This window comes from Cetorhinus maximus, chromosome 28, assembly GCF_964194155.1.
Source record: "Cetorhinus maximus chromosome 28, sCetMax3.hap1.1, whole genome shotgun sequence".
Taxonomy (NCBI): domain Eukaryota; kingdom Metazoa; phylum Chordata; class Chondrichthyes; order Lamniformes; family Cetorhinidae; genus Cetorhinus; species Cetorhinus maximus.
This window is the reverse complement of record NC_135906.1, coordinates 5,062,830-5,085,635: the sequence shown is the minus strand read 5'-3', so window position 1 is coordinate 5,085,635 and position 22,806 is coordinate 5,062,830. Positions and strand designations below refer to the sequence as shown.

Here is a 22,806-nt window from a genome sequence, read left to right as displayed (position 1 = left end):
TAAAGGGGGAAAAAACGTGCCCAACATCGCCCTCATACTGATGGCCACCTTTGTGTGTGGCTGCATCAAGCGGTGCGTAGACCCTCAGTACGCAAACACCAAGTGTCACTACGTGCTGAGGTTCTACCTGTCCCCGGTGTTGCGAAGGATGGGTCTGGCCACGCTGCCGCGGAACGCTCCAAGTAGTTGGACCGTGCCGTACCACCTGTCCCTGGTGGAAAAATTTATGCAGAAAAACACCTTTGACCACAAGTCCATCAGGCAGTGGTCAGCACGTAACGTCCTAGAGGCCCTGAGGGAAAAGGAGAGGGTGGACCCTGTGGGATGGTTCCCCGAGCAGACTGTCAAAGTCATTTGGCAGAATGCCTCATCGCCAGAACTTTCCAACAAGCACCAAGACGTAGCTTGGCTGGTGGTGAGAAAGGCCCTCCCCGTCAGATCCTTCCTACACGCCAGGAGTCTCACCCCCTCTGCACGTTGCCCTCGAGGTGGCTGTGGTGGGGAAGAGACCGTTGTTCACCTCCTTGTGGATTGTGCCTTTGCAAAGAAAGTCTGGAGAGAGATGCAGTGGTTGCTGTCGAGGTTCATCCCGAGCAGTTCTGTGACACAGGACTCTGTGCTCTACGGGCTGTTCCCAGGGACACACACCGAGACAAACATCGACTGCAGCTGGAGGATCATCAACTCGGTGAAAGAGGCGCTTTGGTCTGCCCGAAACTTGTTGGTCTTCCAGCACAAAGAGTTGTCCCCGACCGATTGTTGCGGACTGGCACAATCCAAAGTCCAGGACTACGTGCTGAGGGACGCACTAAAGCTTGGGGCAGCTGCCGCAAAGGCGCAATGGGGAAGGGTCGCTGTCTAAGACCTTCCTACCACAGCGCACCGAGAGACTGGGAACTGTTTAGAGCCCCTCGGGCTGTACAGATCAAAATGAAAGGCTGTAAATGATTGTAATATTGTTTGTACTGATGCACCTGGTGATACATTTTGTAAAAGTTTAACCTGGATTGTACCCTTGTAATGTTGTTTTTGAAATGGTTTTGAATGTGATTGAAGATTTTTTATGAATAAAGTATATTTTTACAAAAAAAAAAAAATCTGGTGTCAGCTGTGGCTCAGTTCATAGCACCCTCGCCTTTGAATCAGAGGGTTGTGGGTTCATGTCCCACTCCTGGAAACCAAGAACTGTGATTGTACTCAAAAGAGTTGCAATCTGTGACTGTTGATAACTCGAAAGAGTTTGAACTGTCCATCATGAAGTAACCATCTGTTCTTATCAGTTTAATATCTGATACGTCCCTTATCTGGGGACCATATATTAAATTGATTTTTGGAGCAGGGAGATGGAATAGGGGCTTGCTCCGTCCACTCCACGCATCGACCCGGTATTGCAGTATCTCTGGGAATGGTGCACCACCCCTTTCCAGGGGATTTTCAATGCTAAAAATAATTTTCTTACAAACATCTGCTTTCTTTACTTTTCAACATGCACATCTTTCAAAACACAACTTTCTTTCTTTCTCATCGCTTCTCGGCCTTTTGGCTAACATCAAGTGTTGCAGGGGCGACACCATGGTCCTGCCAAGGCAAGGTCGGGATGGAAGGCCGATAACCAATCGCAATCCAAATCCATACCGTGGGTTACCTATCACCGTCCGAGTCACGGTGAACCACAGCGAAGGAGGATCACCTATGGATCGGGGCTTCTTCACCAGGAGGATCCTGTTGAAGGCGTGCGGCTTCCAAGCTACGGAGATCTTCACCCTGCACGACTCCCGCAAAGGCGGTTATTTTGACGTGACGTTCAAGCGGGTGGCAGACTGCGTCCGGCTCCTGAGGGTGTTCGAGGAGAAGAGAGACCTGCCGGAGATGAAGATCCTGACGGCGGAGCCGCACTTTTCTCTGCCGTTCCAACGGGAACGTGAGGTGATGGTGCATGTGTACAACCCCTTCGTCCCTGTCGCCGACGTGGTCACCTTCCTCACCAGGTACTTCGATAAGGTGGGGAGCGGCACCGAGATTCGAGACGACTTGGGGATCTGGACAGGCAAACGCCTGTTTAAGGTCACGCTAAAGACCGATGGTAAGGGAGCCATTTTCCACCCTCCCTCCAGTTTCGCCATCGGGGGAAACCGGGGCTACCTGGTCTACGCTGGGCAACCCAAGCATTGTCGCTCATGCGGCAAGGCTGGTCATGTGGCGGCCAACTGCAGCGCCTCCCTCTGCAAGATCTGCAAACAGGAAGGGCACCAGACAAAAGACTGCAAACAGGCCAAGTGCTGCAACCTGTGCGGCGAGGCAAGTCACCTCTACAGGACCTGCCCCAAACGCTGCCGTACTTACGCACAGGCAGCCAAAGCCGACCAGGGGGAAGCAGAAGGAATGTTTCGTGTCACTCCAACCACCAAGGCCCCCAGGGAGCTCAACGGGACAAAGGAGGACACAGAGAGAGACAAGGTGGAGAAAGAGATTGAGGCAACAGAGAGCCAATCAACAGCACTACCCCCTGAACCTCCCAGTCCTCAGGACAGCGAATCAATGGAGGAGGAGGCAGCAGTGGAAAAGCAGCAGGGGGAGTGGCGGACGGTGAAGAACAAGAAAAGTAAGAGGGAGCGAAGAAGAAGCAAAGGCGTTTCCCAGAGAAGCGGCAAGAGGCGTCTCCCATCCGACACGGACGACAAGGGCAGCAGCTCTTCGGATGATGAAGTGCCAGGGCGGCACCGACAGAAGAGGCGGCAAAGCTCCAGGGCGTTGGAGGACGAGACACCCGAGCTCCAGAAAATTGGAGACAACAAGGAGACCAGCGCACCCCAACTTTGCCTGCAACCTGAGGAGGCCAGTGCACCACAGCCCCTGGAATCTGGGAGCAGTGAGGCAATCATCGCACCCCAGCTCCAGGAAGCCGGGAACAGCAACACCCCAGAGGGGGTGAGTTTTGGAGAAGCTTCTCCAGCAAAGGTCATCTCAAAACCCGCTCTCTACGTGAACCTCCAGATGCCACCGGAGCAGAACACGGCCAAGGAGATCTACCTCAGCCCATCCAAAGTGAAGGAATTTGAGCTCACTACGGGTATGAAGGGGCAGACTAAAGGTCTGGGACTCTCAGAGACAGTGGGTTTGGTAGGAGAATAAATGCTTTAAAATGGGTTTAAAGATTGTATCCATAAATGTGCGTAGCATTAAATCTACTACGCGATGTGTTGCGACCTTGGACTACCTAGCCAAGGTCAAAGCTGACCTGTTGTTTCTGCAGGAGTGTGCGATACCGCACCTCAGCTCCTACAGGCAATGGTCACGATGGTGGTCCCACGGGCCATCGATCTGGTCGGGCGGAAACGACTCTCGTTCCTCCGGCCTGGGTATTCTGCTGCGGGGAGGCAACTTCACCGTCTCCGAGGTCAAGGAGGTGGTGGGCGGGCGACTCCTGGTAGCAGACGTAATGTACAAGAACGCTCCACTCCGGTTAATTAACGTGTATGGCCCGGCACAAGGGGCTGAGCGGCTGGAGGTTTTTCAGCAGCTCCCACTGCTGCTGGCGACCTCCAGGCCGGTCATTCTGGGCGGGGACTTCAACTGCATCATCGATGCGGCTGGACGATCCGGCAGGGCCGGAAGCAGATTGGACGCTACGTCCAGATCCCTGATGGAAACAGTTAAGGATGCCAAGCTGCACGACGTCTTCAGCAACCCTGCAGACGGAGCGCAGCGTAGATACACCTGGTCGCGGCCAGACGGGTCCATTCGTTCCAGGATAGACTTCCTGTTTGTGTCCCGTGCATTCACAGTCAGATCCACCGAGGTCAAGCCGGTGTTCTTCTCTGACCACTGCCTCCTACTGGCGGACTGCCACTTGGAGGAAGACCTGAGGGTGGGCAGGGGGGCATGGAAGCTAAATGTGCAACTGCTGACCCCAGAGAACATTGAGGAGCTCAAGAGGGATTACAAAGGTTGGAGAACCGTGAAACCCCTCTTTGAGTCCCTGACACACTGGTGGGAAGTGATCAAGGGAAGCATCAAGAGGTTTTTCATCCGCAAAGGCACCCAGAAAGCTAGAAAGGAACAGAGGGAAATGTCCCGACTCCAGGAAAAGATGCAGAATCTGCTCTGGCTGCAGTCGATGGGGGTGGATGTCAAGGAGGAGCTCCAAGAGGTGAAGGGCCAGCAAGCCTCGCACTTTGCCTCGGAGGCCTCCAAGATCATCTTCCGTTCCAGAGTCCGCTCCGTGGAGCAGGATGAGACGTGCTCACGTTTCTTCTTCCAAAAGGTACACAGAGAGCGCTCTGTGATCAGCAGCCTGAAGGAAGAAGACGGCTCAGTAAAGTCATCACGGTCCGACATTCTGAGGATCAGCAAATCCTTTTATGCCGGACTGTATGACGTGAAGCCCACGGACAGCACGGCCTCCCAGTCCTTCCTGTCCTCTATCACGGAGGTCTTAGACCACAGTACGCGGGAGAGCCTAGACAAACCGCTAACTCCTGACGAACTGACTAAGGCCCTCGAGTCCTTCGAGAAGAGTAAAACCCCCGGAAGCGACGGCATGCCGGCGGAGTTGTATTCGGCTCTGTGGGACTTGATCGGCCCAGACCTGCTAGGAGTGTACGAGAGTATGCTCCTGACCGGTAGTATGTCAGAATCCATGAGGAAAGGCATCATCACCCTCATCTACAAGCACAAGGGGGAAAGGGAGGAAATTAGAAATTGGCGACCCATTTCACTGTTGAATGTGGACTATAAGATTCTGTCCAAGGTCATCGCCAACCGGGTCAAATCCGCTCTGGAATTGGTGATTCACCCTGACCAGACCTGCTCTGTGCCAGGCAGGAAGACCTCTGACAGCCTGGCGCTGCTCAGGGATACGATTGCCTATGTACAGGACAGGGGTGTGGATACCTGCCTCATCAGCTTGGATCAGGAGAAGGCCTTTGACAGAATATCGCACACCTACATGGGGGATGTGCTCTCCAAAATGGGGTTTGGGGAGGGAATTCGAAATTGGATCCAACTGCTCTACACTAACATCAGTAGCGCAGTCTCAATCAATGGGTGGGAAACAGATAGCTTTCCGATTAAATCTGGAGTCAGGCAGGGCTGTCCTCTCTCGCCTGTCCTTTTCGTGTGCTGCATAGAACCCTTTGCCGAGTCCATCAGGAAGGATCCGGCATAAGAGGAGTGACGATCCCAGGCAGTGGAGGCACTCAGGTAAAAGCCTCCCTGTACATGGACGACGTCGCCGTCTTCTGCTCGGATCCGCTGTCGGTGCGCAGACTGATGCACGTCTGCGACCAGTTCGAACTGGCCTCGGGAGCCAAGGTAAATCGTGGGAAGAGCGAGGCCATGTTCTTTGGGAACTGGGATGACCGATCCTTTGTCCCCTTCACTGTCAGGGCTGACGGCCTGAAGGTGCTGGGGATATGGTTCGGAGGGACCGGGGCATGCGTTAGAAACTGGAAGGAGCGAGTGGCTATGGTGAAAAGGAAACTGGGCATGTGGGAGCGACGCTCCCTCTCCATTGCGGGTAAGAACCTGGTCATCAGGTGTGAGGTACTCTCGCTGTTGCTGTACGTGGCGCAGGTCTGGCCCATTCCACACTCCTGCGCGATGGCGATCACTCGAGCCATATTCCGCTTTATCTGGAGGTCGAAAATGGATCGTGTCCGCAGGGACGCGATGTACAAGCCTCTAGATAAGGGGGAAAAAACGTGCCCAACATCGCCCCCATACTGATGGCCACCTTTGTGTGTGGCTGCATCAAGCGGTGCGTAGACCCTCAGTACGCAAACACCAAGTGTCACTACGTGCTGAGGTTCTACCTGTCCCCGGTGTTGCGAAGGATGGGTCTGGCCACGCTGCCGCGGAACGCTCCAAGTAGTTGGACCGTGCCCTACCACCTGTCCCTGGTGGAAAAATTTATGCAGAAAAACACCTTTGACCACAAGTCCATCAGGCAGTGGTCAGCACGTAACGTCCTAGAGGCCCTGAGGGAAAAGGAGAGGGTGGACCCTGTGGGATGGTTCCCCGAGCAGACTGTCAAAGTCATTTGGCAGAATGCCTCATCGCCAGAACTTTCCAACAAGCACCAAGACGTAGCTTGGCTGGTGGTGAGAAAGGCCCTCCCCGTCAGATCCTTCCTACACGCCAGGAGTCTCACCCCCTCTGCACGTTGCCCTCGAGGTGGCTGTGGTGGGGAAGAGACCGTTGTTCACCTCCTTGTGGATTGTGCCTTTGCAAAGAAAGTCTGGAGAGAGATGCAGTGGTTGCTGTCGAGGTTCATCCCGAGCAGTTCTGTGACACAGGACTCTGTGCTCTACGGGCTGTTCCCAGGGACACACACCGAGACAAACATCGACTGCAGCTGGAGGATCATCAACTCGGTGAAAGAGGCGCTTTGGTCTGCCCGAAACTTGTTGGTCTTCCAGCACAAAGAGTTGTCCCCGACCGATTGTTGCGGACTGGCACAATCCAAAGTCCAGGACTACGTGCTGAGGGACGCACTAAAGCTTGGGGCAGCTGCCGCAAAGGCGCAATGGGGAAGGGTCGCTGTCTAAGACCTTTCTGCCACAGCGCACCGAGAGACTGGGAACTGTTTAGAGCCCCTCGGGCTGTACAGATCAAAATGAAAGGCTGTAAATGATTGTAATATTGTTTGTACTGATGCACCTGGTGATACATTTTGTAAAAGTTTAACCTGGATTGTACCCTTGTAATGTTGTTTTTGAAATGGTTTTGAATGTGATTGAAGATTTTTTATGAATAAAGTATATTTTTACAAAAAAAAAAAAAAATCTGTTCTTATCAGTTTAATATCTGATACGTCCCTTATCTGGGGACCATATATTAAATTGATTTTTGGAGCAGGGAGATGGAATAGGGGCTTGCTCCGTCCACTCCACGCATCGACCCGGTATTGCAGTATCTCTGGGAATGGTGCACCACCCCTTTCCAGGGGATTTTCAATGCTAAAAATAGTTTTCTTACAAACATCTGCTTTCTTTACTTTTCAACATGCACATCTTTCAAAACACAACTTTCTTTCTTTCTCACTCACCCGCACCATCTACACACAAAAAACACGCACGCTCACCCAACGCTCACAGACACCACTCTCATCTCACAAACACTCTACCTCTTTCACTTGCAAATACACCTCTCAAACACTCTCTCAGCTGCACCTTTCGCCTCACAACATTTTCAACCAGCTCTCTGCTGCCGCTCCCGCCCGCTGCTGCTGCTGCTGCTGATACAGCAACAGTCAAAACTCACACCTCAAAGCTCACACACTTTACACAGCTACTCGGAAACGTCTACATCCACGTTCACACAATCCTTACACTGCACAAGGAGCCCATTCCGCCCGTCGTGACTGCACCAGCTCTCCCAATGAACATTTCACTTCGTGCCATTCTCCTGCCTTCTCCACGTAACCCAGCACATGCTTTCTTTTCAAATAATCATCTCATTCCCTCTTCAGTTGAACCTGCCTCCGCCACGCTATCAGGCGGTGCATTCCAGACCCTGACCACTCGCTGCTCCTATCACTTTTGCTTCTTCTGCTAGTTACTTTAAACCTGTGCCCGCTCCTTCTCGATCCTTTCATCGGTGCAAGCAGTTTCTCCCTATCTACTCTCTCCAGATACCTCATGATTTTCAATACCTCTATCAAGTCTCCTCTCAGACTTCTTTTCCCCAAGGAATACAGTCCCAACTTCTCCAATCTTACTTCATAACTCAACTTCCTCGCCCCTGGAACCAAACTCGTAAACCTCTTCTGCACTCTCTCCAATGCCTTCACTACCCTCCTAAAATGCAAGTCAAAATGCAATCCATCAGAGTCAGCATGGCTTTATGAAGACTAAATCGTGTTTGACTAAATTGCTAGAGTTCTTTGAAGATGTGACAAGCAAAGTGGATAATGGCGATCCTGTAGATGTAGTATGTCTGGACTTCCAGAAGGCATTTGATAAGGTGCCGCACAAAAGATTAATACACAAGATAAGATCACACGCAGCTAAGGGTAATATATTTGCTTGGATAGAGCTTTGGCTAACCAACAGAAAGCAGAGAGTCAGGATAAATGGGTCTTTTGTGGATGGCAAGCTGAAACTAGTGGGGTGCCACAGGGTTCGGTCCTTGGGCCCCAACTATTTACTTGGATTCAGGAGTAGAAGGTACCATAGCTAAATTTGCAGATGACACCAAAATAGGTGGGAAAGTAAGTTGCAGTGAAGAAATGAGAAATTTACAAATGGATATGGACAGGTTAGGTGAATGGGCCAAAATTTGGCAGATGGAGTTTAACGTGGATAAGTGAGGTTATCCAGTTCAGCTCCTACAGGCAATGGTCACGGTGGTGGTCCCATGGGCCATCGATCTGGTCGGGCGGAAATGACTCTCGTTCCTCCGGCCTGGGTATTCTGCTGCGGGGAGGCAACATCACCGTCTCCGAGGTCAAGGAGGTGGTGGGCGGGCGACTCCTCGTAGCAGACGTAATGTACAAGAACGCTCCACTCCGGTTAATTAACGTGTATGGCCCGTCACAAGGAGCTGAGCGGCTGGAGGTTTTTCAGCAGCTCCCACTGCTGCTGGCGACCTCCAGGCCGGTCATTCTGGGCGGTGACTTCAACTGCATCATCGATGCGGCTGGACGATCCGGCAGGGCCGGCAGCAGATTGGACGCTACGTCCAGATCCCTGATGGAAACAGTTAAGGATGCCAAGCTGCACGACGTCTTCAGCAACCCTGCAGACGGAGCGCAGCGTAGATACACCTGGTCGCGGCCAGACGGGTCCATTCGTTCCAGGATAGACTTCCTCTTTGTGTCCCGTGCATTCACAGTCAGATCCACCGAGGTCAAGCCGGTGTTCTTCTCTGACCACTGCCTCCTACTGGCGGACTGCCACTTGGAGAAGGACCTGAGGGTGGGCAGGGGGGCATGGAAGCTATTCGTGCAACTGCTGACCCCAGAGAACATTGAGGAGCTCAAGAGGGCTTATGAAGGTTGGAGAACCATGAAACCCCTCTTTGAGTCCCTGACACACTGGTGGGAAGCGATCAAGGGAAACACCAAGAGGTTTTTCATCCTCAAAAGCATCCAGAAAGCTAGAAAGGAAGAGAGGGAAATGTCCCGACTCCAGAAAAACATGCAGAATCTGCTCCGGCTGCAGTCGGTGGGGGTCGATGTCAAGGAAGAACTCCAAGAGGTGAAGAGCCAGCAAGCCTCGCACTTTGCCTCGGAGGCCTCCAAGATCATCTTCCGTTCCAGAGTCCGCTCCGTGGAGCAGGATGAGACGTGCTCACGTTTCTTCTTCCAAAAGGAACAGAGAGAGAGCTCTGTGATCAGCAGCCTGAATGAAGAAGACAGATCAGTAAAGTCAGCGCAGTCCGACATTTTGAGGATCAGCAAATCCTTTTATGCCGGATTTTATGACGTGAAGCCGACGGACAGCACGGCCTCCCAGTCCTCCTTGTCCTCTATCACGGAGGTCTTAGGCGACAGTACACGGGAGAGGCTGGACAAACCGCGAACTCCTGACGAACTGACTTAGGCCCTTGAGTCCTTCGAGAAGAGTAAATCTCCCCAGAAGCGACGGCTTGCCGGTGGAGTTATATTCGGCTCTGTGGGACTTAATCGGCCCAGACCTGCTAGGAGTGTACGAGAGTATGCTCCTGGCCGGCAGTATGTCAGAATCCATGAGGAAAGGCATCATCACCCTCATGTACAAGCACAAGGAAGAAAGGGAGGAAATTAGAAATTGGCGACCCATTTCACTGTTGAATGTGGACTATAAGATTCTGTCCAAGGTCATCGCCAAGCGGGTCAAATCCGCTCTGGAATTGGTGATACACCCTGACCAGACCTGCACTGTGCCGGGCAGGAAGATCTCTGACAGCCTGGCGCTGCTCAGTGATACGATTGCCTATGTACAGGACAGGGGTGTGGATACCTGCCTCATCAGCCTGGATTAGGAGAAAGCCTTTGACAGAATATCGCACACCTACATGGTGGATGTGCTCTCAAAATGGGGTTTGGGGAGGGAATTCGCAATTGGATCCAGTTGGATCCTACTCTACACTAACATCAGTAGCGCAGTCTCAATCAATGGGTGGGAATCAGATAGCTTTCCAATTAAATCTGGAGTCAGGCAGGGCTGTCCTCTCTCGCCTGTTCTTTGCTGAGTCCATCAGGAAGGATCCGGGCATTAGAGGAGTTACGATCCCAGGCAGTGGAGGCACTCAGATCAAAGCCTCCCTGTACATGGACGATGTCGCCGTCTTCTGTTCTGATCCGCTGTCGGTGTGCAGACTGATCCACATCTGCGACCAGTTCGAACTGGACTCGGGAGCCAAGGTAAATCGTGGGAAGAGCGAGGCCCTGTTCTTTGGGAACTGGGCTGACCGATCCTTTGTCCCCTTCACCGTCAGTGCTGACGGCCTGAAGGTGCTGGGGATATGGTTCAGAGGGACCGGGGTATGCGTTAGAAACTGGAAGGATCCAGTGTCTATGGTGAAAAGGAAACTGGGAATCTGGGAGCGACGCTTCCTCTCCGTTGCGGGTAAGAACCTGGTCATCAGGTGTGAGGCACTCTCGCTGTTGCTGTACATGGCGCAGGTCTGGCCCATTCCAGACTGCTGCGCGATGGCGATCACCCGAGCCATCTTCCCCTTTATCTGGAGGTCGAAAATGGATCGTGTCCGCAGGGACGCGCTGTATAAGCCTCTAGATAAAGGGGGAATAAACGTGCCCAACATCGCCCTCATACTGATGGCCACCTTTGTGTGCGGCTGCATCAAGCGGTGCGTAGACCCTCAGTACGCAAACACCAAGTGTCACTACGTGCTGAGGTTCTACCTGTCCCCGGTGTTGCGAAGGATGGGTCTGGCCACGCTGCCGCGGAACGCTCCAAGTAGTTGGACCGTGCCCTACCACCTGTCCCTGGTGGAAAAATTGATGCAGAAAAACACCTTTGACCACAAGTCCATCAGGCAGTGGTCAGCACGTAACGTCCTAGAGGCCCTGAGGGATAAGGAGAGGGTGGACCCTGTGGGATGGTTCCCCGAGCAGACTGTCAAAGTCATTTGGCAGAATGCCTCATCGCCAGAACTTTCCAACAAGCACCAAGACGTAGCTTGGCTGGTGGTGAGAAAGGCCCTCCCCGTCAGATCCTTCCTACACGCCAGGAAGCTCACCCCCTCTGCACGTTGCCCTCGAGGTGGCTGTGGTGGGGAAGAGACCGTTGTCCACCTCCTTGTGGATTGTGCCTTTGCAAAGAAAGTCTGGAGAGAGATGCAGTGGTTTCTGTCGAGGTTCATCCCGAGCAGTTCTGTGACACAGGACTCTGTGCTCTACGGGCTGTTCCCAGGGACACACACCGAGACAAACATCAACTGCAGCTGGAGGATCATCAACTCGGTGAAAGACGCTCTTTGGTCTGCCCGAAACTTGTTGGTCTTCCAGCACAAAGAGTTGTCCCCGACCGAGTGTTGCGGACTGGCACATTCCAAGGCCGAGGACTACGTGCTGAGGGACGCACTAAAGCTTGGGGCAGCTGCCGCAAAGGCGCAATGGGGAAGGGTCGCTGTCTAAGACCCTTCTGCCACAGTGTACCGAGGGACTGGGAACTGTTTAGAGCCCCTCGGGCTGTACAGCTCACAATAAATGTACGCCCTTTGTTTTGATCATTTCCGATTTCATGATCTATCTCTAAATCACAAAATCTTGATACTGCTTTGTGATGTCACAGAATTTTTTACAGTGTGGAAGGAGGCCATTCGGCCTATCAAGTCTGCACTGGGTCTCTGAAAGAGCCTTCCACCTAGTCCTACTCCCCTGCCTCATCCCCGTAACCTTGCACATTCTGTCTTTTCAGGTAACGATCCAATTCCCTTCTGAATACCTCGATCGAATCTGCCTCCAGCACCCTCTCAGGAATTTTGTTCCAGACTCCAACCACCCTCTGGGTGAATTAATCTTTCCTCACATCACATTTACTCCTTTTGCCAATTATTTTGAATCTGTGCCCTCTAGTCCTTGATGTTCACTTGAGTGGAAACAGTTTCTCACGATTTACCTTGTCCATATCTCTCAGGATCTTGAATACCTCCACCAACTCTCCTCACAGCCTTCTTTTCTCCAAGGAAAACAGTCCCATCCTCTCCAATCTATCCTCATAGCTACAGTTCTTCATCCCGGGAATCATTCTTGTGAATCTCCTCTGTACCCTCTCCAATGTCTTCACATCCTTCCTCAAGTATGGCGCCCAGAACTGGACGCAGTATTCCAGATGAGGCCTAATTAGTGTCTTATACGAGTTCAACATGACCTCCTTACTCTTGTACTCAATGCCCCTATTAATAAAGCCTAAGATACTATCTGCTTTATTAACTGCTCTCAACACGTCCTGCCATCTTCAATGGCCTATGTACGTCTGAGTTCCCTCTGTTTGTGCACCTCTTTTAGAGGCTCTTCCTTTATTTTATGCTGTCTCACCATATTCTTCCTGCCAAAATGGATCACCTCACACTTCTGTACATTGAACTTCATCTGCCACTTGTCTGCTCAATCCACCAACACGTTGAAAGAACCGAGGAATACTCTGGTACAAAAGTTCAACACTCGGAGTCCAGATGCAATATTCAAGTGGTTCCTTTATTACGCATGCGGGGAGCAAACACTGGGCAATCCAGGCACTTCTCCACCGAGGTTCAAATGAGCACAGTTTATATATCTTTTATTATCAGTAACTTAATGGTATTAATTAGACAAAGGCCACAGCACAATGACCCCCTGGTTGACTGAGACCTGATCCCTTTGTTGGACGTACATTATTCACGCGTGTCCGATACTAACTGGGAGCCGGGGTTCCCTTGTATCCTGAGCGGGTGTGATGGTTTCCTCTGTGGGTAATTTCTAATATACAACCCTCCGTTCGGTTGTACCCACATTTGTCCAGCACCACCCCCGTTCCAACTGGTTGGGAGCAAATTGTGAGGCTACCTTTCCTCCTGCACCCACTCAGTGATACCCCGTGTATGCCCTCATTCTTGCGTATGGCATGCATATCTATGGGGTAGTACCGGAGGGAGTCATTGTCTCGGATTAACCCAATGTTCTCCACTTGGTACTGAGGGTGTGGGCCCGTGTCTGCTGTGACTGAGGGGATTGCCCATACCTATCACGTTCATTTGGTTTGAGGTGCACTTCTGAATCACCGCATACACCCTGGTCACTCCTTTCAATGTACATGCATCGATGACGCCTGGGTTCTTGGCCATCCCCCACTACCGGGCACTGTTGATCCAGCCCAGTACCTCCCCCCTTTGGATATGGCCCAGATTGTGTCTTAATTGCCCGATCATCCACCGGCCGTAAGCTGACTTTTTTGGGTGCTGCCCTCTTGTCGTTCCTCCCTTTCTGTTAATTGGCTGGTGGCTTTAGCATGGGTCTCTATAACGTGTACGCTTTCCAATACAGATGCCACACTCTTGCCCCCTACGGCCGCTGCCGTTTCACCACCCCTCGCTACTCTCATGAGCAAGCTGCCTCATGATCCCTTTAAGATTCGTGACCTCGGAGTTGATTCCTTGAATGTCGAGAGAGTTTACCAGGGAAGTCCCTGTGTTCACCCCTGTCAGTACATTGTTAACTAACTCTCTCTCCTGGCGGTGGAAAGCAGGATGTCCCCTGAATCTAGTGGCACCCGTGGCGTCGGCCGGCTGATTAATCACAGCCTTACTCAGTAATTTGTACAGTTTTCGTAGGGGCGCTTGGTTACTGCAATACTCAGGCAGTTGCATACCTGCCAGGTTCACAATTACCTGTACAATTTCATGTTTAACATTATCATACAAGAGTTCACCGTCCATATACAGTACCAGTTCATTCTGTGGCCCAAGGGTCATGTCTGGGCAAGATAGTCTCTTGTCGTGTCCTGTGATAGCGGGGTGGTGTCGGTCCGGGGGTCCGCCGTTGCAGTCAACTCTCCGTGTTTGGCCCTCAAGATCCAATGCCAGGTATCTGTCATTCCCAAGTCCTCCTCCCCGGGACAGTGACCCCAGTTGTTGTTGTCCTGGGGTGTGAAGGTAAATTGTGAAAAATCTCTCACACACTGTATCTGGACCTGTGCCCCCTTCACACATGTCCAGGGTCCGTCCGAACCATCGCTGATCTGGAAGCATAGTGGGCCCTCATTTTTCCATCGGAGTTCCGTTCCCGAATGCGAGCTCTGCCCGAGGCTCTCACCATCGCTCATTCCAATGGATAGTTGCGTAAGCCCGGTGCCACACTTGAAGAGCATTGACCTTTCCGTTGTGACATTCACACCTCCTTTCACGCAATATCCGTCGCTGACATTCTTGTAGTATAAGCCCATACCGGCCACTGCTTCACGGTTTACATTCTGTATGCCGGTGGCTGCGATAGCCAGGGCCCTGGTAATGATCATGGACACCCAGCTTTTTTCCATCTTGGCGTGGAGGTTACCCGGTTATTGTTATTTCTGTAATGAAGCACACTGCTGGTGATCACCAGGGTTTAGGTTGGATATAAGAGGCAGCTTTCTCCTTTACGTCCCTCCTTGTGCACAGCCCACGGTGACCCTCCCCGTAGTTGAGGATTCCCCCTTTTGTCTTTCAGATGGCCAGTCCTCCAGATCGGGAATGAATCCTAAACCACTTGGCCTACACAGTACGGACTGCTCGTTGCCCGTTTTCCCCCCGCTGCCTGGTAATTTAGTCTTTCTTACTTACATCATACCTTTTCAGTTGCGACCAGTGTTTCCACCTAGCTTTTCCCTTCATACCGACGCAGGCACGTGAATAATTCCGTACGGTCCAGTCCATTTTGGGGCAAAAACTGGTTGGCTAGGGGTGATATGAACAAACACCATGTCTCCGACCTCAGCCGGTGGTGACGGGAGTCCCCCTTTTGTCCTCTCTTCTAAATCCCTGATAGCCTGTTGGTCCTTCACTTCCTGTTGTAATTCCTTTAGCTGTCCATCCAATTGCTTAATATCGTTTTTAATTTTATCTCTGATGGGTCCCATATCCTCACTTCCGGTGGCTCTGCCCTCTGGCAAGCGCATCGCCCTCCCGGTCAGCAACTCATAAAGGGGTTTATCTTAAATCCAGCATTTTTCAGTGTCCTTATGACTATCAGGAGAGCTCCGATGTGGCCCCTTTCCGATTCTGACGCTATTAGGATATCATCTGCATATTATAAGATTGTACTGTTGTTAGACTCTACGTCGCACGGACTCAGCTTCTCACTCGTGACCCGATGGAGGATGTTGGGGCTGTTGTGGAATCCCTGTGGGAGCCTCGCCCATGTACACCGTCTCCCTCCCACTGTGAAAGCGAATTTATCTTGGGATTCCTGGTCCAGTGGTATCGACCAAAATCCATTGGCTACATCTAACACTGTAAATATTTTATGTTCGGGTTTTTACAATTAAAGCACACCTCGGGTTTAGGAACGGCTGCTGCAGTGGCCACCATTTCAGTGGGGTTTGTAATCTCACTGCCGACACCTTTATCTTAGTTTTCCCTATGTGGTTATCTACCCCGGTGGCCCATCTTCCTCGATCATATGTGTTCTTGTCTACTAGCCCGGTGTCTAGGATTGACTGGTGGGCCCGGGCCCGGTGTCTAGGATGGCCTGGTGGGCCCGGGCCTGGTGTCTAGGATGGCCTGGTGGGCCCGGGCCCGGTGTCTAGGATGGCCTGGTGGGCCCAGTGTCTAGGATGGCCTGGTGGGCCCGGGCCCGGTGTCTAGGATCGCCTGGTGGGCCCGGGCCCGGTGTCTAGGATTGCCTGGTGGGCCAGGCTAAGGCCATCCTTGTACAATTGCATAAACTGTACATCGTCTCGGTTCAGCGCAGCACCTACACCCCCGTAGTTACAATATGCCTCAAACTTCCGATTGCCATATTCATGGGCACTCTCGCCCTTTTCTTGTTTTATGGGGCTTGCCCTAAGTCTTGTGCCATTTCTGCTCTAAAGGCTCGGAAATCAGCTTGCTGCTGTGCCTGGTCTGCCTGGTTGTCCGGGCACCGGGGGCACAAGCTCTATCTTAATTGGGGCCACGGGTTATGGTGGTGGTGATTCCCAACCCGCTTCCCGTTGTTCCTCATATCCTGCCGCCTGTTCCACCAGCCCGTTCCAATCTATATTATCTGCGTATTGTGCAGCTACTGGTGGCTGTGGTAAAGCTGCCGAAACTGACATGAGATTTTTTGCCTGGACCAGCTCTTCATTTTGGGATTTGTTGGCCAACATTCGATTTACTTTCTTACTTAACTCTATGTGTTGTCTTAACATTAGGATCCAGGCTTCATCATCTTTGTCTTTTTTCTGATTATCCCACCATTTTCTCTGATCAGCGGGTGAGTCAAATGGGTTCCAATTGTTCTTTCTCATTTTGCCTATCGATTTCTTATTTTTGTCAGCTCAATGCTGTGTCAAGGATCCCTCTGGTCCCCACTCGAGTTTGTCACCACTGGCCATCTCTGGGTAAGACGGTCGGGGTATAGTTGTTGTCAGCGGTACGGTTCTTACCCTGGATCCTTTCTGACCGAACTCGTTACTTGCGGCTAATACCGGATGTAATTATAACAATCTATAAGACAAGCAAACTACCCCACCCTTACCACCCCTTGAACTATTGCCTGGAGCCCAGGTTTCTGATACGCGGGGTGCCTGACACTTCCTGGATCGGGACGGAGTCGGATTTAGTATGAATAAAAATGAATTCACACTGTGACTCATCCCATTTCCCCGTCGGTGTCCTGCATCCTTCGGGCCCTGCTCGCAGCACCAATTGAAAGGTCCGAGGAATACTCTGGGACAAAATTTCAACACTCGGAGTCCAGATACAATATTCAAGTGGTTCCTTTACTACACTTTTTTTTTTGCAAAAATAAACTTTATTCATAAAATATCTTCAACCACATTCCAAACCATTTCAAAAACACCATTACAAGGGTACAATCCGGTTCAACTTTTACAAAATGTATCACCAGGTGCATCAGTACAAACAATATTACAATCATTTACAGCCTTTCATTTTGAGCTGTACAGGCCGAGGGGATTTAAACAGTTCCCAGCCCCTCGGTGCGCTGTGGTAGAAAGGTCTTAGACAGCGGCCCTTCCCCATTGCGCCTTTGCGGCAACTGCCCCAAGCTTTAGTGCGTCCCTCAGCACGTAGTCCTGGACTTTGGATTGTGCCAGTCCGCAACACTCGGTCGGGGACAACTCTTTGCGCTGGAAGACCAACAAGTTTCGGGCAGACCAAAGCGCGTCTTTCACCGAGTTGATGATCCTCCAGCTGCAGTTGATGTTTGTCTCGGTGTGTGTCCCTGGGAACAGCCCGTAGAGCACAGAGTCCTGTGTCACAGAACTGCTCGGGATGAACCTCGACAGAAACCACTGCATCTCTCTCTAGACCTTCTTTGCAAAGGCACAATCCACAAGGAGGTGAACAACGGTCTCTTCCCCACCACAGCCACCTCGAGGGCAACGTGCAGAGGGGGTGAGACTCCTGACGTGTAGGAAGGATCTGACGGGGAGGGCCTTTCTCACCACCAGCCAAGCTACGTCTTGGTGCTTGTTGGAAAGTTCTGGCGATGAGGCATTCTGCCAAATGACTTTGACAGTCTGCTCGGGGAACCATCCCACAGGATCCACCCTCTCCTTTTCCCTCAGGGCCTCTAAGACGTTACGTGCTGACCACTGCCTGATGGACTTGTGGTCAAAGGTGTTTTTCTGCATAAATTTTTCCACCAGGGACAGGTGGTACGGCACGGTCCAACTACTTGGAGCGTTCAGCGGCAGCGTGGCCAGACCCATCCTTCGCAACACCGGGGACAGGTAGAACCTCAGCACATAGTGACACTTGGTGTTTGTATACTGAGGGACTACACACCGCTTGATGCAGCCACACAAAGGTGGCCATCGGTCTGAGGGCGATGTTGGGCACGTTTTTTCCCCCTTTATCTAGAGGCTTGTACATCGCGTCCATGCGGACACGATCCATTTTTGACCTCCAGATAAAGCGGAAGATGGCTCGAGTGATCGCCACCACGCAGGAGAGTGGAATGGGCTAGACCTGCGCCACGTACAGCAACAGCGAGAGTGCCTCACACCTGATGACCAGGTTCTTACCCGCATTGGAGAGGGAGCTTCGCTCCCACATGCCCAGTTTCCTTTTCACCATAGACACTCGCTCCTTCCAGTTTCTAACGCATGCCCTGGTCCCTCCGAACCATATCCCCAGCACCTTCAGGCCGTCAGCCCTGACAGTGAAGGGGACAAAGGATCGGTCAGCCCAGTTCCCAAAGAACATGGCCTCACTCTTGCCACGATTTACCTTGGTACCCGAGGCCAGTTCGAACTGGTCGCAGATGTGGATCAGTCTGCGCACCGACAGCGGATCCGAGCAGAAGACGGCGACGTCGTCCATGTACAGGGAGGCTTTGACCTGAGTGCCTCCACTGCCTGGGATCGTCACTCCTCTTATGCCCGGATCCTTCCTGATGGACTCAGAAAAGGGTACTATGCAACACACGAACAGGACAGGGGAGAGAGGACAGCCCTGCCTGACTCCAGATTTAATCGGAAAGCTATCAGATTCCCACCCATTGACTGAGAGTGCGCTAGTAATGTTAGTGTAGAGCAGTTGGATCCAATTGCAAATTCCCTCCCCAAACCCCATTTTGGAGAGCACATCCACCATGTAGGTGTGCGATAATCTGTCAAAGGCCTTCTCCTGATCCAAGCTGATGAGGCAGGTGTCCACACCCCTGTCCTGCACATAGGCAATCGTATCCCTGAGCAGCGCGAGGTAGTCAGAGATCTTCCTGCCCGGCACAGTGCAGGTCTGGTCAGGGTGGATCACCAATTCCAGAGCGGATTTGACCCGATTGGCGATGACCTTGGACAGAATCTTATAGTCCACATTCAACAGTGAAATGGGTCGCCAATTTCTAATTTCCTCCCCTTCCCCCCTTGTGCTTGTAGATGAGGGTGATGATGCCTTTCCTCATGGATTCTGACATACTACCGGCCAGGAGCATACTATCGTACACTCCTAGCAGGTCTGGGCCGATCAAGTCCCACAGAGCCGAATACTACTCCGCCGGCTAGCCGTCGCTTCCGGGAGTTTTACTCTTCTCCAAGGACTCAAGGGCCTTAGTCAGTTCATCAGGAATTAGCGGTTTGTCCAGGCTCTCCCGTGTACTGTCGTCTAAGACCTCCGTGATAGAGGACAGGAAGGACTGGGAGGCCGTGCTGTCCGTGGGCTTCACGTCATACAATCCGGAATAAAAGGATTTGCTGATCCTCAAAATGTCGGAGGGCGATGACTTTACTGAGCCGTCTTCTTCCTTCGGGCTGCTGATCACAGAGTGTACCTTTTGGAAGAAGAAACGTGAGCACGTCTCATCCTGCTCCATGTAACGGACTCTGGACCGGAAGATGATCTTGGAGGCCTCCGAGGCAAAGGGCGAGGCTTGCTGGCTCTTCACCTCTTGGAGTTCCTCCTTGACATCGACCCCCATCGACTGCAGCCGGAGCAGATCCTGCATGCTTTTCTGGAGTCGGGACATTTCCCTCTGTTCCTTTCTAGCTTTCTGGGTGCCTTTGAGGATGAAAAACCTCTTGATGTTTCCCTTGATCGCTTCCCACCAGTGTATCAGGGACTCAAAGAGGGGTTTCACGGTTCTCCAACCTTTGTAATCCCTCTTGAGCTCCTCAATGTTCTCTGGGGTCAGCAGTTGCAGGTTCAGCTTCCATGCCCCTCGGCCAAGCCTCTGGTCTTCTTGAACCACTGCAGTCCATGTAGTGTAGGTACACCCACAGTGTTTTTAGAGTGGGAGTTTCAGGATTTTGACCCAGCGACAGCGAAGGAAAGGTGATATGTTTCCAAATCAGGATGGTGCGTGATTTGGAGGGGGACTTCCAGGCGCTGGTGTTCCCATGTATCTGCTGCCCTTGTCCTTCTAGATGGTAGTGGTCATGGGTTTGGAAGGTGCTGTCTAAGGAGCCTTGGTGAGTTCCCGCAGTGTATCTTGTAAATGATACACACTGCTGTTACTGAGCGTTGGTGGTGGAGGGAGCGAATGTTTGTGGATGGGGTGCCAATCAGCGCGCTGCTCTGTCCTGGATGGTGTTGAGCTTTTTGAGTGTTGTGGCAGCTGCACTCATCCAGGCAAGTGGGGAGTATTCCATCACATTCCTGACTTGTGCCTTGTAGGTGGTGGACAGGCTTCGGGGAGTCAGGTGGTGAGTTACTCTCCACAGGATTCCTAGCCTGTGGTCAGCTCTTGTAGCCACAGTATTTATACAGCTAGTCCAGTTCAGTTTCTGGTCAATGGCACCCTCAGGATGTTAATAGTGGGGGATTCAGTGATGGCAATGCCATTGAATGTCAAGGGGCGATGGTTGGATTCTCTCTTGTTGGAGATGGTCATTGCCTGACACTTGTCTGGCACCAATGTTACTTGCCACTTGTCAGCCCAAGCCTGGATATTGTCCAGGTCTTGCTGCATTTGGACATGGACTGCTTCAGTATCTTCAACCATCAGCAAACATCCCCACTTCTGACCTTATGATGGAAGGAAGGTCATTGATGAAGCAGCTGAAGATGGTTGTGCCGAGGACACGACGCTGAGGAACTCCTGCACTGATGTCCTGAACCAAGATGACTGACCTCCAACAACCACAACCATTTTCCTTTGTGCTAGGTACGCCTCCAACCAGTGGAAGGTTTTCTCCCGATTCCCATTAACTCCAGTTTTGCTAGGGCTCCTTGATGCCACACTCAGTCAAAAACAGCCTTGATGTCAAGGGCAGTCAATCTCACCTCACCTCTGGAGTTCAGCTCTTTTATCCGTGTTTGAACCAAGGCTGTAATGAGGTCAGGAGCTGAGTGACCCTGGCGGAGTCCAAACTGGGCATCAGTGAGCAGGTTATTGCTAAGCAAGTGCTGCTTGGCAACACTGTTGATGACCCCTTCCATCACTTTACTGATGACCAAGAGTAGGCTGATGGGGCGGTAATTGGCCAGATGGGATTTTTCCTGCTTTTTGTGTACAGGACAAATCCGGGCAATTTTCCACATAGCCGGGTAGATGTCAGTGTTGTAGCTGTACTGGAACAGCTTGGCTAGGGGCGTGGCAATTACTAAAGCACAAGTCTTCAGTAGCATTGCCGGAATATTGTCAGGGCTGATAAAGACCTGTACTGATATACATAGAAGACAGAGGGTAGCAGTGGAAGGGTGCTTTTCTGAATGGAGAGCTGTGACTAGTGGAGTTCCACAGGGATCAGTGCTGGGACCATTGCTGTTTGTAGTATACATAAATGATTTGGAGGAAAATGTAACTGGACTAATTAGTAAGTTTGCAGACGAGACCAAGGTTGGAGGAGTTGCAGATAGTGAAGAGGATTGTCAAAGGATACAACGGGACATAGATCGGTTGGAGACTTGGGCGGAGAAATGGCAGATGGAGTTTAATCCGGACAAATGCGAGGTAATGCATTTTGGAAGGTCTAATACAGGCAGGAATTACACAGTAAATGGCAGAACCATTAGTGCATCGACGGGCAGAGGGATCTGGGTGTACAGGTCACTGAAAGTGGCAACGCAGGTGGATAAGGTAGTCAGGAAGGCATATGGCATGCTTGCCTTCATCGGCAGGGGTATTGAGTATAAAAGCTGGAAAGTCATGCTGCAGCTGTATAGAACCTTGGTTAGGCCACACTTGGAATATTGCTTGCAATTCTGGTCACCACATTACCAGAAGGATATGGAGGCGTTGGAGAGGGTGCAGAGGAGGTTTACCAGGATGCTGCCTGGTCTGGAGGTTATTAGCTATGAGGAGAGGTTGGAGAAACTCGGATTGTTCTCACTAGAGCGACGGAGATTGAGGGGCGACTTGATCGAAGTTTACAAAATTATGAGTGGCATGGACAGAGGAGATAGTCAGAAGCTTTTTCCCTGGGTGAAAGAGTCAATTACTAGGGGACATAGATTTAAGGTGAGAGGAGGAAACTATAGAGGAGATGTGTGGGGCAAGTTTTCTACGCAGAGGGTAGTGAGTGTCTGGAATTCGCTGCCAGAGGAGGTGGTGGAAGCAGGTACGATAGTGGTGTTTAAGAGGCAGCTTGACAAATACATGAATAGGATGGGAATAGAGGGATACGGACCCCGGAAGTTCAAAATGTTTTAGCTGACGGGCAATATGATTGGCACAGGCTTGGAGGGCCAAAGGGCCTGTTCCTGTGCTGTACTTTTCTTTGTTCTTTGATAAAGACCTGTGTGTGTGTTAATACTCATGTATTCTCTCGATGATTTATCCAGTTCTAATTGTTGGATGGTTGGCTCATATCCACTATTGTATAGGACTTGCCTCCAGCCAGCTTTGCATACAATTGGTCTATCCTTGGAATGGGGCAGTTGTCTGGTTTTGCTGCCTTATTCACTGTCAACTTATACTTCCCACCAATTCCTATGGTTTGGTCAGGCTTAACCACTGGAACTATGAGTGCTGCCCACTCTGAGAATTGGACAGCTTGGGCGATGCCCAGTTTTTCTAACTGGCACAGTTCTGCATCCGCCTTCTCCTTCAATGCATAAGGCACAGGTCCGGTCTTAAAGAAACGTGGTGTCACCTGTGGATCCACATATATCGTGGGCTTTTAACTTCCCTGATTAATCCCAAAATACCATGGCGTATTTCCTTAGCAGTTCAGGAACTCCTGTTTTCAGGTGAAATATCTCAGACCAGTCAAGCTTGATCTTCTGTAACCAGTC

The 22,806-nt window shown here is 51.4% G+C and overlaps 1 protein-coding gene, 1 non-coding gene and 1 pseudogene across 2 annotated transcripts in view; 2 read left to right on the top strand and 1 right to left on the bottom strand.

The window, feature by feature from the left end:
• Positions 1–22,806, bottom strand: part of LOC144668732 (uncharacterized) — a 434,727-nt gene that overhangs the window by 78,734 nt on the left and 333,187 nt on the right. The window lies entirely within an intron of this gene.
• Positions 1,236–1,419, top strand: LOC144669126 (U2 spliceosomal RNA). Its single transcript, XR_013573606.1, has one exon. It is a non-coding gene; the product is annotated as a U2 spliceosomal RNA (small nuclear RNA).
• LOC144669073 (U2 spliceosomal RNA) lies at positions 6,761–6,938 on the top strand (annotated as a pseudogene).